The sequence below is a fragment of the Thalia democratica genome, chromosome 2 (genome assembly GCF_965202585.1).
Source record: "Thalia democratica chromosome 2, ktThaDemo2.hap1.1, whole genome shotgun sequence".
Classification (NCBI taxonomy): domain Eukaryota; kingdom Metazoa; phylum Chordata; class Thaliacea; order Salpida; family Salpidae; genus Thalia; species Thalia democratica.
In genome coordinates, this window is record NC_139166.1 from 15168240 (window position 1) to 15174663 (window position 6424).

Sequence of the window (6424 nt, forward strand, 5' to 3'; positions counted from 1 at the left end):
ATCGAAACTTAAGTAATTTAACACTACAGTAAGTTTCTTATAACAAAAGTAATAAGTATTACTTATGAAATGTTATCCTATGTATAAGAGAAGAAAATTAGCTGTATTTTGTTACTTTAGCTTTCTAGTTACTATAGCGATAAAAACAGCTGTAATTAGTGTTTTTCAAATTTTACCATGCCTGCTCATAGGTATATTTATATATACGTTATTAAAATTTAATACTCGATAAATGTGTGGTATGTTGTTAAAAAAACTGGCAACTGTGATTAGTAGTAAAGGTAATATGTAGAATCTTAAAAATATGAAAAATCTCAGTCAAAAACTGATGGTTTAATATTTTGATTATATAAGTTTACTCTAGAGAAAAAGGTTTCTGCCCTGGTATTGTTAATATCATACAATTAACTTACAAAAAAATCCTGTGAAAATAAAATATATTTTATATAAAACTAAAAACCTCTTACTGAAATTTCATTTAGTTAGTTTTATTTTCTAGTCAATTAAGTTTTTAGAAAATAGATAGACAGTCAGGATGAACAGTTAGAAAAAAAAATGTTAGTAATTGTAGTTTGTTTATCTTAATACTTTAGAATAAAACAATAATTAAATGTTGATAAGATATATAATTGAACAGTTTTTTAGTCAATGTAGATTTTAATTGTACTGGTATTTTGGACTACACTAGTTATTCAAAAAATAATGCAAAATTAATTTGTGTTTCACTGCAGGTATTTCAAATCAAAGATTTTAATAAATGCTTTGTGCGTAGTCACTCTTATTTTTAGTATTTTAGTAATATATTTAAGTAGCTTTTTATCTTACAGTAACCTCTCGCATCTTTACGCACTCGTGACGTTACGCACTCTCGTTTAGTTACGCATTTTAGAACTCTAAAAAATTCAAAAACTAAAAACTTTAATTTCAATTCCTCAAAATTTTTATGGCATGAAATTTCATTTTTACTCAATAAATCCATTAATACATCTTTAATACAATGCAAGACAAGTTTATCCTTATGTGGGCAAAGGTCAAATTATAAAAATTTGTAGTAACATAAACAATTTTAATTAAACATTTTTATTATATTTTATATATTTTTGTTCAAAAGAAGAAATCCATTACAGCACTCAACACCAAATGCATATTTTTTGTAAAAGGATATAGAAACAAATTTTATTATAGATACCACACCATTTCTTATTTGTAAACAAATGCTTAACTATTAATTGAATTTGCTAAGCAGAATAGAATATAAATGTTAAGTATCAAATAAAGAAAAAATTACTTATTGATAAAACTAGTAAAAATTTTCTACAGGTATTATCATTTTATATAAATTTAAATCCTTTTTTTATATATTTATAGTTTTATCTTTTATTTTCATATTTAAAAATAAAGTAAACAAATTGTTAAGAGTGGGAAAGTACCCAGTCTGTTTTTAACTAGAAGCAATATCAAAAAACATTCATTATAGTAAGTATATTTGGTACCTCTCCTATCTTTACGATCTCTCGTATCTTTACGCACTTTTTCTGTGGACACAATGTGCGTAAATAAGCGAGAGGTTACTGTACTTCATAGATATTTACCACATCTTTTGGCATTTAACACTCTTTTAGATTTTTCAACCAAATTTAAGTCTTAAATACATACTTTCAATTGATAATTTATTAAGAGTATAAAAGAAATTCAGTTTTAGTCTTAATTAAAGCTGCTTTATTTAAAAAATATGGCAAAAAAAATTTTATATTTTATTTCAGTTACTTTTACATAGTTTTTACAAATTGTTTGTGAAAAAAATAAATCAATAACTTTGTGTAAATAAATTACCAGGGTTGCCATAAATCTTCAAAACCTGAAATTTGACAATTTAGGCTAAAAAACCTGGAATTTTAAACAATTTTACAAATAAGTAGAATAATTAGACTTTACATAAAAGGTCTACCATATTGATTGTAATTTCTAGTAATTTCACCACAAACATTTTTTTATTGTTTTAAATAGCTTTAAAGTATCTTTTTAATGTTTTTATTGTAAATAACTTAGTTTTTTTACCTTTAAAATAATTTTAAACTAAAAATAGACCTAAAAGTGTGTACTTTTAAAAACCTAAAATAAATCTTGAAAACCTGGAGAAAATTTGCGGAAAACATTTGGCAACACTGAATTACTTATAAATAGCTAACTAGTTGTATTTAGACCTAGTTTCTACAGTACTTAAAGCAGAAAAGAAATAAAATTAGTTAAAAAAATCAAAAATGTATCAAAACTTTAAGTTTAAAATACCAAGTATAAATATTAATTTGAAATAGTTATAATTTAAAGAAGGGAAAAAGTTCATATCAGGGTTGCCAAAACCTTGGAAACCTGATAAAATCAAGAGTTTGAGAATTTTTGATAAAAAACCTGGATTAACAGAAAATAAGTTCAAAAAATTTGGAATTTTTAACAGTTTTTACATATTAAAAAGTTAAATTTCTAAATGACACATAAAATCTTTTACTTAGACATCAAAAAAATTTTATTATTGTAAACCCATTTAAGAAGCCTATTTATTGAAAACCCATTTAAGATCTCACAGCCAATACTTAACTATTAATTAGACACTTTAAAATATTGTTTAAGAAAAAAAAATTTTAAACCTAAAATAATTTATTTTTACTTTGTGCTCTGTAAAATACTTCATATAGATAAAAACTTTCTAAAACTAAGGTTGATTCAGGCTTTTTTGCTATTTCTATAGTCAAGTTACTTAGTTTTTTTTATTTGAATAATATAACAAGATTTTTAAATAAAAAATAATTAAGCTTTAAAATTATACTATTTTTTCTTGAAATTAGATATAGTTTAATTAAAATCATTTTTAGTAATAATATTGCTTTAAATTAAAAACTGTAGTTAATTTTTGTTGTTTTTCATACCTTTTATTTAAAATTATTTTAGGAAACTTATGCTTTCTTTATATTCTCAAGCTAATTAACAAAAGGTTCTGTTTTTAACCATAATATCAAAACTTAAACATAAAAACTTTAGTTATATTAAACTATAAGACTAACATAAATTGAAGTAACTATACAGAAAATTTCTTACTACTTATGAAAAGTATGCTAGAAAATAATTGTTAATTATAACTTTAAACGTACTAAAACATTGAATTGCAGTTATTTGTAGGGAAGTTTTACAACTAATCATGGAGTTTAAGGTCAGAGATCTTAATTGAATTTAGTTTGGAAATCTAGATAATTTTAAAAGAAAAAAAGTTTAAAGATTCTTTTTATTTGTAAAATAAGTTACATAAAAATTTAAGCTAAGATTTTATATAACATCTAACCTTTGTAAAGCTTTAAAATATTCCAAACCAACATTGTGCTCAAATAAAAAAAACTTTTAAAACAATAATTTTACAAAAGCAAATTTTATAAACCATTAAATCATTCATGGTTTTTTTGCTTAAGCTATTCTTTTGTAATATTATTATTATAAAAAAATTGCTAAAAAAAAAGATTAAGTTGAATGTTAAACATTGTTAGACAGAACTTGATTTCTATGTTTAAAAATTTGTTTGGTTGTTTTTCTGCTACAAGTATTAAAGAAGTTATGTAAGTTTTATTCCTACCAGTTTTTTCCTTTTATATTTTGAAACTTCCCAAGGTTTTATTAAAAACTTTTGAAGAAAATTAAGAAAAATATCTTTAGGACTAAGTTATCTTAAATTAAAAAAAAAACTTTTTTTTTTATTACAAAAAATACTCTCTTTAAATAAAAAAGAATATAGGAATCAAAATAATGCTTAAAACTGCAAATAGTTTTATACCTTATTATAGATTATTATGTTTTTATATAAATTCTTGTTATATTTTAGTGTTGCCACTTTTTCTTGAAACCTGAAAAAATCTTTAATTTAATAGTTTAGGCAAAAAACTGAGAACTTGAGAAATTTTGAAAAAAATCTGGTAGACCTGGAATTTTTAACAAAAACCTAGAAAATCCTGGAATTCTCAAAGTTTGAGTTTTTGTTAATTTTTATAAAATAGATAAAATTATAAAACTTAAAATTTTTATGACATATATATCTGTAGTTTTAGCTAACATTGTTGTTATTGAAACAATGATATTTTAACAATAACTTTATTTTGAAACTGTTAATGAGTGGAAGTCATTAGGAAAGAAATAAAAACATTACTTTGTATTTGTAAGAAAAATGTTACACATTTATACATAAAATTATAATTTGAACACATAACTGTTCTAATTTTTTTAACAAAAAAATATAAGAAACTAAGCAATGCACATTTTGCATCTACTATTTACTAGTTATTTACTACTGTTTAAGAACAAGATAAAAATATAATAATTTACCTAATTTTTGAAACTTTTAAACTTAATTCTATACTTATTCAAAATCTGAAAAACCTGGAAGAAATTTAGAAAACCTGGAAAAGTTTTTGAAAAAACTGTAGAAAACCCTGCATACTTGCTAAAATGAGAAAAAAAAAATTTTAGCACTAGACAGCTGAAATATTTTTTCTCAAAAACACTCTAATTGCCCTAGATACATCAATGAAGTTTTTAAAAGAATAGAAGCTATTTTAAACAAGAATTTAAAAAGCATTTTAGGCGTTTTTTAATTTAACACTTAACCAAAAATAGAAAATATCTTTTAATTTTAAGGTATTTTTTAGCAGTTGCTGTACGCCTTAATTTTGAATTAAAATTGTGGTTTTTTAATTATTTCAATACTTCAAAAAAGTAAAAAAAAAACTGGTACATTTAAGCTTACCTAACTTTAAATACTGTTAAAGAAGAATATACAATCCCACTTTTGTAGAAGCGGAAGCTCCGCTCTTAACACAGGGTTGCCATTTTACTAAAAACCTGGAAAAATTTGGAATTTAGAAGAAAAATCACTAGAAAAACCGGAATTTTAACAATTTTCAAATGTTGAACTGTAAAATTTTGATTAACTTAAAAAGTATTACATACAAATAAAACATTTTTGCCATCATTAAAATTTTTATTATTAAAAAACATTTTCGAAGTAGTTTTACAGTATCTTTAAAATATTTTTTTTGCTTTTTAAAACAGCTTTTAAAAACCTTAAACTTAACTTTAAAATAAAAATAGACCCAAAAATGTGTACTTTTAAAAATTTTGTAGAAATTTGAAAAATCTTAAAAAAGTTTAAAATCCGAGAGGCAACCCTGTTAACAACTGAAAAAAATTCTTAATAAAACTTTTAAATAAATAAGTCAAATGTCACTTGCCAGCCCACCGTCTACTTTTTAAATTTAATAATTAAAAAATTTTAACTTTACAGTATAATTTTTTTTTAATAGATGTGTGTTTTATAAGTTGAATGTGGTTCGTCTGTAAAATACATTGCATAATTAAAAATTTTGTAAAACTTTGGTTGATTCAGCCTTATTAGCTGATTATTTTCAATTATCAGAATATTTTTTTTTTCTTTTACATCTTAAAAAAGGTTGTTATAAACAAATCAATTATTGCACAAAAATTATAAAAACTTACCTAAAGTTAGGTTCTTTTTTTAATTACATCCATTTTTTTATTTAATGGTTTAAATGCAAAACCTTAATTGTTTTTTTTCATATTCGTAGCATTTTTTAATTTTATTTCAATAAATTTTTGCTAATTTTTGAAGTTTTTTATAGCTTTTCACTTAAAAACGTACATTTTTGAGAATAATAATAAAACTTAAACTAAAATACTTGCATATGTTTTTTAGCCAAAGACATTAAAGTATAAAGAAATCATAAGTTTAATCATGTAAAAAATATATATGTATAGTTGGTAACTATGACAAGAAAGGTAAATATATTTTGACTTAATTTGCAGATACTTGTAAGCAAAAATTATAAATTAATTGAAAATTTAAGGTCATAGAGCTTGGCAAAGTCTTATTAAAACAAAATTAATAAAATCATTTCGACAGTTTTATTTTGTTTTACATGTTGAAAATCTTATGAGAAAAATAAGCTTATATACTAAAGTATCACACTTTTAAACTCTATTAACAAATTTGCAACGTAAGTTAAACTAACATGAAAGTACACACTTAAAAATAATAGCATAAGAAAACATATTTTTATGACTATTAAATATTGAATACATTATTAGGTTAAGTTAGTTTTCTATAATGGAACAAAACAATCAATTACAAGGGCCAAGAACCGAATCGGGCATATCACGAAATCGACAAGAACGAATACAACTTGGAGATCCGCCGAGAGTAGAGCGAAATCCGCATGGACTGTCAATAGGAGGTTACAATCTTCGCTCAAACATCCGTAGACAAAATGCAAGCAACCGAAGACAAAATGCAAACCACCTTAGACAAAATGCGAACAATTTTAGACCAGATGCAAGAACCCGTAGACAAAATGCAAACAACTCTAGATCA